Raw genomic sequence first — 10,874 nt, 5'->3', positions numbered from 1 at the left:
GAGAAAATCCTGTTTTCACGTACAATTGCAATGTTTAAAATAATCCTGCGTTTTTGGAACCTGTGTATTTTTCAAAAGCCATGTCTGTAAGATAAACAGTCTAATATTGAGATTAAATCCTTAATTTTTTCAGAACCTGTCTGTTAGTAATTGTCGTGTCTGTAAGATGTAAAGTGGAAGGTTGGCAGAAATTCCTCTGTTTTTCTCTCAAAACCTGTGTTTGTAAAAGTCGTGTCTGTAAAATGTAAGATGCAACGTTTGGAAAAATTTTTTTTTTTCTCTCGGAAACTTTTTCGTTTGTAAGAGCTATGTCTGTAAGATGTAAAGTATAATTTTTGGAGAAAATCCTCTTTTTTCTTTCGGAGCCTGTGTATTTTTAAAAGCCGTGTCTGTAAGATGAAAAGTGGAATGTTTGGAGAAAATTCTCATTTTTTTTCTCGAAACCTTTTTGTTTCTAATAGCCGTGACTGTAAGATTGGAAGAGTAATGTTTGAAAAAAATCCTCAGCTTTTCGCAGAGAACCTGTGTGTTTGTATTATCCGTGTCTAAAAGATAGAAAGTGTTGGGATTGGAAAATTCCTCTTTTTTTCTCGAAACCTGTGTGTAGGTAATAGCCGTGTCTGGAAGAGGTGAAGCGTAAGATTTGGAGACAATCCTTCGTTTTCATTTATAACCTGTTTGTTTGAAATAGCCTTGTTTGTAAGATTAAAAGTGCAATGCTTAAAAAATCCTGCCTTTTTTCTCGGAACCTGTGTAGTTTTTTAACCCTCAAACCACCGTATGGGGTCAAAACTGACCCCAGCCGTATATCGATGTGGGCAATTATGTCAATTCTGGTCGAAAACAAATTTCCTCCTAGGAGTTTGTTTGTATATCTGTCCTATAACTTCTTATACGATTTTAAAGAGATTGGCTCATTGTTGATTGACTTATCCTCGAAAGTTTATGCATGGTCCATTGGGGTCAAAACTGACCCCAGCATTTTTTTTAAACAAACGAAATTTTTAGAGTATGATGTACCTGTAAGCCAAAATTATTGTACCAACTTTTGTGCCATTATCATGTCAAATGAGGACATTAAGACGTCATCTAGGTAATATCGGCCGCCATCTTTGAGTTTGACTGATGATGTCATCAAATTAGCATAAATTATGAATATTGAGTTGTGAAATTTATGTTGAATTTAAGAAGATGTGATAAACAATTGTTATTTGCCAAGAAAACCTTAAAACTTAAATGTTTAATACAAAATTAGATAATTTCGTAATTAATATGTCTGTCAGAATTCCGTTGCCATGGCAACATAAAACATGATGAACATACTTTGTTCACTGAAACTGTTTGCAATCAACATTTTCTAAAAAGTTACCAAGTTTGGTGGCCCTATCTGTATACAAGCACACAAGTTTTAAAAGAAGAACAGGATTTTTTTCCCAATCTGAAAATTTACATGTTAAAGTCACGGCGTTTACAAACACACAGGTTCCGAGAAAAACGGATAATTTAATCCAAACATTGCAGTTTAATCTTATAGACACGGCTTTCACAAACACACAGGTTCTGAGAAAAGCGGAGGAAAACCTTACACTTAACATCCTACAGACACGGTTTTTACAAACTTACCGGTTCCAACAAAAGGAAGATTCTTTTTAAAACATTACCTTTTTTCCAGCTGTTCCAAACACACAGGTTGTGAGAGAAAAAAACGGAGGATTTTCTTCAAACCTTGCACTTAACAGCTTACAGACACGGCTTTTACACTGCCCAAAATGATTTTTTTCCTTTTTATTTTGCTTAGAGGAAGAAAAATGTTCTTGCAGGAAGAACATGTAGAATAGAATAGAATTTAAGCAAAACGATAACAAATCTAGAGACTTATTAAGGAAAATCTTTTTTTTTATAATGCAAGATAAAAGAATAGTGTAAATTATTATTTATAACCAGAATCAACTCTTAAGAAATACAAGGATTTTTTCTTCCTTAAAGATAACTTTCCTGTGAGGAAGCAATACAAGATAAAAAATGGAAGCATTTTTCGAAATACAAGAAAACAAATCTCAAATCACCTCATAAACGTTTTAAAGAGTCTTTTAAAGATTTCTAGGGGAGAGAATAATTTTCTTCCTGTAAGCTACATTTTCTGTGAGGAAGCAATACAAAAATGCGTTATTGGCAGTGTACAAGCTAAGGTTAAAGAAAAAAACAATTTTCTCTAAACGCTACACTTTTCATTTCAGAGACACGGCTATTACAAATCAACAGTCTCAAAGAAAAAAGGATTTATCCAAACCTTATAATTGACACTTTACAGACACGGCTATTACAAACACAAAAGCTCGGAGAACAAAAAGAGAATTTTCTCCAAACCCTGCACATAACATCTCACAAACACGGCTATTACTAATACAAAGGTTCCATACTTAGAGAAAAACAGAGCATGTTTCCCAACCTTACGCTTTATATCTTACAAAAACCGTTTTACAAACATACAGGTTTCCCAAAGAACGAAGAAATGTATTTTACATTACACATTTCATCTTACAAACACTGTTTTTACAAATACACAGGTTCCTAGAGGAAAAAAACAGGATTTTCTCGATTTTCTCCAAACCTTGCACTTTTTACATCTTACAGACACTTTTACAAACACACAGGTTCTGTGTGAAAACAGAGGATTTCCCCAAACCTCAAACTTCATGTCTTACAGACATGGCTTTTACAAACACACAGGTTCAGAAAAACCAGAGGATTTTCTTCAAACACTAAACTTCATCTCTTACAGACACGGCTATTACAAACGCACAGGTTCCGATAAAAAAGCAGAGCTTATCTCCAAACCTTACACTTTACATTTTACCGAAAGGCTAATATAAACACACAGGTTCCCTGAAAAAAAGAAGGGACTTTCCTCAAACCTTACTTTTAACATCGTACTGACACGGCTCTTACCAACACACAGGTTCCGAGAGAGAAAAAATGATTTTCTCCAAATCACGCACTTAACATCTCACAGACACGACTTTTACCTACACACAGGTTACGTTAAAAAAGGAGAATTTCCTTCAAACCTTACAATTTTTTTCTTCTTACAGAAATCATCGAAAAGACATGGACTTTACAAACACACATAATCCGATAAAAAAAGAGGATTTTCAGAAAAAAAGGGATATACTCCAACCCTACCACTAAATCTAACAGACACAGCTTTAACAAACATACAGGTTCCGAGAAAAACATATTTTAGTTTACATATTGCAGACACGCTATTTCCTATACACAGATTTCGAAAAAAAAGAATTTTTTTCCAAACCCTACACTTTATATCTTTTAGCTACAAATTTAGTATTACAAATATACAGGTTCGGTACTGAGAGAAAAACAGAGAATTTGTTTTTCAAGCATTACTCATTTAATCTTACAATCACGGTTATTTCACACCTAGGCCCTAGGTTTCGAGAAAAAAACGGAGGATTTTCTCCAAACCTTACACTTAACGTTTTACAGACACGGCTTTTACAAACACACAGGCTCGGTACTGAGAAAAAAACAGAGCATTTTTCCAAACCTTACATTTTCTATCTTACAGTCACAACTATTACAGACACACAGGTTCCGAAAGAAAAAAAAAAACGGATGATTTTATCTAAACCTTGCACTTCACATCTTACAGACACGGCTATTACAAAAACCCAGGTTCTGAAAGAAAGAAAAAACGGAGAATTTTCTCCATTCTGAAAGAAAAAAAAAGGAGGATTTTCTCCAAACCCTACAATTAACATGTTACAGACACGGCTTTGACAAACACACAGGTTCTTAGTGAAAACAGAGGAGTTTCTCCAAACATTGCACGTTACATCTTACAGACATGACTATTACAAACAGACAGGTTCCGAGAAAAATGAGGATTTAATCCAAATATCGGACTGTTTTTCTTACAGAAATTGCTTTTAACCCTCAAACCAACGTAGCTTTTTTGTGACGTAGATTACCGTATGGGGTCAAAACTGACCCCAAAACGTTTCGTACAAATACAGTTTTTTTTTGTGTGAATCTTTTCGTGATTTGTATATATGTATAGTTTCATTAATCTATGTGGGACAGACTGACATGATTAGGTGAGAATTTATGCAAAAGATCATACGGAACACATTTTGCACCAACGCAATTCAGACCGGGAAGGAGGTTTTTGATGCCTGTACCAGCTTCAATGCCGTATAGCGCCTGAATGGCTTATGCTATATCACTACGAAAAATATTTGTCTTGTTTTGTCTTGGTTAGTAACAGTTTACTTAATTCGTGGACACGTGTGCTTGCATGAAGAAATTTCAAGAAGAAATAAGAATGAATAAGAAAAAAAGAAAGAGATCATTCGAAGACCATTTTCTTGTAAATTCTTATAACAAGAGAAATGTCCTTACTTTTCTTAAGCTAAGAAATAATTTCTCAAAAAGACTTTTTCCCCTTAGAATTTTCAAGAAATGTAATTCAAATATTCTTGGTATTCTTGTATGAAGACTGAAATTCTTGCCATATTTAAGAAAGTACAAGAATTTTTCTCTACCCCCTCTTGATTTTCTTATAGTAAGAAAAAAAAACAAGAACATCAACATATAAAAACAAGTAGTTACTGGAACAAAAGTCTTGAATGTTCTTGTTTTACATATGAAGAAACATCGAAAAACTCTATTCTTGGGGAATGTTCAAGAAAAAACAAGAATTTTGTTCTTACATTTCCTCAGGTATACTTTTCAGAAAAAACAAGAACATTCAAGATAATTTAAGTACAAGATAAAGTGCAAGGAATTACTGGAAAACTAATCTTGAATGTTCTTGTATTTTGTATCAAGAAACTTTGATAAACGCATCTTTTTTTGTAAGTGAAGAAAGTATTTCTCATATAACATTAGCCATGTTAGCGTTCACCGACAAGAGTGTTCTAGAAATCTGGAGTATTTGTATAATCTATCCTAATTCTTAAGGTAATTAAGAACTCAGGTACAAGAGTATGGTCCTTGACTTACTTGACTGAATACTAATAACAAAACAGGAAATTACAGAACAAGCTTTGACTAGCATAAGACTCTTGAATGTTCTTGAATGTTGTTTTTATTCAAAATATGCAAATAAAAACTTGCACATATAGAAACTTTTCCATTGACCTTCTTGGCAGACCCTGTTTTATAATCATAATCCATGTGTCTATCAAGATGTAAAAAAACAATTAGTTGGAACCAGCATAATTTTTGTCTATTTTCTCAATATCAGATCAGAGTTTAAGAAATTAATTCTATATTTTTCTGGTAATAAGACAACAATTTTGCTAAGGATCATGGAAAATTACTCCCATCATCCTTTGCTGCAAATTTCAAATTCTAGACAGTTGCAGCTTGCATGCAAACTGCCTCTCCAGGTTTATTTGTCTGATGTGCATTAGATCTTACAAATACAGGGCACAGATATGGTAGATTTCTTTAGGATACTTTCCTGCATCACCTGGGACCCTGTTTACAATGTGGCCTTGCATTTCTAAGCTCCAAAGTGCAACCAAAGCAGAAGTCAAGCTTGGAACATTATCTATTCAGGTACGTCAGCCATCTTGGTTTTCAAAGTATTTTAATTTCACATTTTCTTTGGTTGCATATGCATGATAAAGCGACCAGTAATTGCAGAATGTAGAAGTGAACACTTGCATGCATTCCTCCAAAACACTAAGACGTAAGTATGATATTTTTAAGGAAGGAAAAGTATAGAGATGTTGATGTCCAAAATCCTTATGGGGGAGGGGGGGCATTTATTAGGGAATTGTTTGTTCATAAACTGTCTGTGTTTTAGGCGTGGAAACCAGTTGGACCAAAGAGAATGCCCCCATCTCAACTTTGGAAAAGCTTTCAACAAGAACAAGATACATGTATTATGATTATGATACCATCACCAAGACACCAACAACATTACAGCAGTAATGGTGCTGTTTTAGAAAGACAATAATTAAGTTATTAGTATGCTCAGTATCAGGAAAATGGATTTTTACAAGCAAGCATCATATATAATCTAAATCTGTTGGTATCTGCAATAATGTTGCAATCTTTAAAATAATGGTTCATAGAAAAAAATGCCCAAAAATCTGGTATGAAACTTATTGATGGAAATGAGTATGATTGGAAATATATTTACAACTATATAAACAGCAACATTGACCAGTTCGTGATACAAGAACCTCAATCTTACCTTAAGAAATGGTTTCTATGTTTGTAGGTGTGAGAAATTTAGTCTTGAACTTAAAGATAGTAAGTTGTTTCTAATACAAAAACTTCAATATTAGCACAGCAAAGTAGTACCCTAGGTCGGCTAGCTGTCCGAAATTTGGTCTTGGTGTATAAGAGTATATTAATCTCAGATGTAAAAGAATATCTTTAGGCAATAAGAAGTGTGCTTTTGACTTAAGAAAGTTACTATTGTTGTATGAACAATTAAGAACATATTTCTAGCAATAAGAAGTGTGCTCTTGATGAAAGAAAGCTATTCTTGATATAAGAAATTTAATCTTGGTATAAGAACACCAATCTTGAAAGTAAGAAAATATTTCTGGGAATAAGAATTGAGCTCTTGCTGTAAGAAAGTTACTCTTGCCGTAAGAAATTTAGTCTTGGTATAAGAACACAAATCTTGAAACTAAGAATATATTACTAGCCAGTAAGAATTGTTGTCTTGATGTAAGAAAGTTATTCTTATTATAAGAAATTTAATCTTGGTATAAGAACACACATCTTGAAAGTAAGAAAATATTTCTAGGGAATAAGAATTATTGTCTGGATGTAAGAAAGTTATTCTTGATATAAGAAATTTAATATTGGTATAAGAACACAATCTTAAAAGTAAGAAAATATTTCTAGCCAATAAGAATCGTTCTCTTGATGTAAGAAAGTTATTCTTGTTATAAGAAATTTAATCTTGGTTTTAAGAAAGCCAATCTTGAAAATAAGAAAATATTTCTAGGCAATTAGAATTGTAGTAAGAAAGGTATTCTTGTTGTAAGAATAGCAGTCTTGGAAATAAGAAATGGATCTAGGCAATAAAGAATTTTACTCTTGATATGAGAAAGTTATTCTTTTGTGTGAGACATCAATCTTGGAAGTAAGGCAATAAGAAGTGCGCTCTTGAGGTAAGAAATGTATTCTTGGTGTAAGAACACCAATTTTCAAAGTAAGAATTTCAATTCTTGGTGTGAGAACACCAATCTTGAAAGTAAGAATTTCAAAATAAGTCTAGGCATCAAGAATTGTGCTCTTGAAGTAAGAAAGACAGTCTTGCTGTAAGAGCACCAATCTTTAAAGTAAGAAAATGTTTCTAGGCAAAAAGACTTTCTGATCTTCATGTGAGAAAAGGATTGTTGAACACAAGGCTGCAAATGACAATATATTAGTAAAAGAATAGGCATAAGAACATTTATGAAAAAATCTTACTGTAAGACTAACATTCTAGTTAAACTTTATGAGATACCTGTAAGAAATATAGTCTTGCTTCAAGAAAATTCAGTATGTAAAAAATTCCAAAAATTTTCTTATAGTCAGGAAAAAAATCTTATATGAAGACAAAAATGTCCCTGTACAAGAAAAAACAAGAAAGAAAGAAAATGCATTTTTGGTAGTGAGGTTACTACAGGTTAATATAGCATTATACTTTTTGGGGGACGGGATAATCTTTAACCGTCACAAAACATATAAATAAAACCAAATCTTGTTATAGTCCTATGTAGTAAATGTTTATTCAATCAATACTTTTATTTTCTGATATTTCAAGTCTGCAAAAATATCAGGTTTTAATGTTAAACATTGTCTGTTAAGCAGTAATTAAAGGTGACATGTCTGTTTACTAAAAGTTGATAAATAGAAAAATGTTATCCATAGACCTTAACTGAATTTGCCGAACAGTACTTGAAATAAATCTTCAGGTAACTTTCTATTAAACAACAACCTAGACCTTTAGAAACTCGTTGCCGGTACCAGTTCAGCACAGCTTTGAACTATTCTTTGTCACAATTTATCGAGTTGGGTCGTGGACACTGGCGGTTTGGGGACGTTATTGGGTGGGCGGGCAACAGAAGGAGACGTGAAAACTGTGGCTGCAATTTTCGAATTCTTACTTGTGCTCCAGCCAAAATATCACAGCAAAATGAGTTTGAATAGACCTAATCTGACAGAGATTACGCAAAATCAATACAATGAAAGATCGCTGTTAGTTGAATATGATTAAGTTTTTAAAACACATTCCAGTAAAAAAAAACAGTGGATAACATCAGTGACAAACAATGTGTGGCCAAACAGTACTGTGAGTACATTCAAGGGGATTTACTTTCACAGAAGCTGGAAAAATGATTGTTCGATGTCGTTTTAAGTTCACTGAAGCGCCATAGACTGTACATAGTAACATACTATAGGGGAAAATGTTCGCGGTAGTTTTAAGTTCGCGGTAAAGTGGCCACCGCGAAAGGGGCAAAAACAAAGCTACCGCGAACATTTCTGCATTTACATTATAGTCTTGGTAACAATCAAAAATGACGGGGGCCCTTATCTAGTGGGGTATTTTCAAACCGGGACTTAGGCCCCAACTAATACATTGCAGTTAAATGGCTTTAAAAAAGCTCTGACAGAAATTGCACATAATTTATGTTGGGATGGATGTTGTTACTTGGCTCGTGATGGGTTGTGAGACAAACACACACACACACACACTACTCCTCATAAGACGGCTAGAAGTAGTTGTTAATATTAGTTAAAAACAATGTATTTTTGGTCACGATCATACAGGGATTCTGTTCGGTGGGGAGTTTTCAAACCCTGAGCTGGGCCCCGATAAATTACAGTTGAGTGATTTTGAATAGACTGGCTCTGACAGCAATTACAGATAATGTATGCACGAATGTTGTCAGTTGGTTTACTGCACGAAAATGACTTCGAATCCTAAAAAAAGTCGAACAGACACATTAAAAGTTCCTTAAAATTCAGCTAATAAACAACCCTAGCCTTCGGAATTAGAATCATATATGAAGCTTCTTTTTTTAATCTTAATTGGATTTTTGTTATCCTTTCCTACTATTTAACACTTCCACATTTCAGTACACAAAAATATATGTCCTTACTTGTATTTTATTGATTGTTAGTTTAGAAAAAAATTAGTTAAGTATAAAGAGGGTGGCTTAGTTTAAGGCACGTATACTTTTCCTCCTATTACACCTACTTTTATGTATTGTTACTTATCATATTTTAAGTATTTTCTTCTGAAAATAATTAAACAAAACAAAATAAAACAAGATTAGTGCAGTACCGGGTAAAACCGTAGGTGCCCTCTTAGATCCATCAAAAAATAAGATATGCAACAGACAAAATCGCCGCTAGGAGTCCTCTTTGACACGTGAATGCCAACAATCGGGAAATATATCGAGAATAAGAGAAACCATAAATATTTATCAACGTAAAGCTGGCAAATACACCATTATGTTACCTAATATTTTAGGACCTTATCTGAATTTGCTAAACAGTACTTGAACTGAATCTTCATGTAACTTTTTATCATAAAGCAACCTGAACCTGTAGTAACTCGTTGCCGGTACCAGTTCAGCACAGCTTAGAACTATTCTTTGTCACAATTTATCGAGTTGGGTCGAGGGCACTGGCGGGTTGGAGACGTTATTGTGTGGGTGGGCAAGAGAAGGAGACGTGAAAACTGTGGCTGAAATTTTCAACCCTAACTTGTGCCCCAGCCAATACATTATACCAGAATGAGTTTGAATAGACTAATTCTGACAGAAATTACGCAAAATTAATGCAATGCCAGATCTCTGTTAGTTGGATCGGGTTGGGTTTTTAATTAAAAAGAACCATTTCAGAAAAAAAAACAGTGGATAACGTCAGCTCACATACGATGAAAAAAAAATGGAAAAATGTTCGCGGTAGTTTTATGGTCGCGATGAAGTGGCCACCGCAGAAGGGGCAAAAACAAAGCTACCGCGAACATTTCTGCATTTACATTATAGTCTTGGTAACAATCATCCAAGACGGGGGCCCTTGTATAGAGGGTGATTTTCAAACCGGGACTTAGGCCCCAACCAATACATTGCAGTTACATGGCTTTAAAAAGGCTCTGACAAAAATTGCACATAATCTATGTTGGGATGGATATTGTTACTTGGCTCTTGATGGGTTGTGAGACAAACACACACACACACACAGACTACTCCTAAAAAGACGGCTAGAAGTAGTTGTTAATATTAGTTAAAAACAATGTAGTGTTGGTCACGATCATACGGGGACTCTGTTCGGTGGGGAGTTTTCAAACCCTGAGCTGGGCCCCGATAAATTACAGTTGAGTGATTTTGAATAGACTGGCTCTGACAGCAATTACAGATAATGTATGCACGAATGTTGTCAGTTGGTTTACTGCAAGGAAATGACTTCGAATCCTACAAATTACGACGGATCCGAAACAAGGCGACATGCCGAACACGGAACGTTTCCGAGCGAATCCGGACAAATCCATGATCCTTACTCGAGTATGACGATGCATCGCAAATCGGACCAATTCTGGTGCCGTATACCTCTCGGATACGAGTTTCCTCGAATTCTGACAGATACGGTGGCGTATTTGGGTAAACCCGTGATTTTGATGGGGAGTTTCGCATTGAATATAATCAATAACAGTACACCGCACTACTAAGAAACTTGATAAGTGCGCTCAGGAAGCGAAGAAAATCAGACTTCCGGAATCAATCGGATAACTACCTTCGCAGAATCTGTAGAAATACGAAAATTGGGATTTCACGGATTTCCGAATTACCCACAAAGCACGATCCAGTGGACACTTTAGCAGATCCGAACAA

The sequence above is a fragment of the Branchiostoma floridae genome, chromosome 1 (assembly GCF_000003815.2).
Source record: "Branchiostoma floridae strain S238N-H82 chromosome 1, Bfl_VNyyK, whole genome shotgun sequence".
Taxonomy (NCBI): Eukaryota; Metazoa; Chordata; class Leptocardii; order Amphioxiformes; family Branchiostomatidae; genus Branchiostoma; species Branchiostoma floridae.
This window is presented reverse-complemented; position numbering follows the sequence as displayed.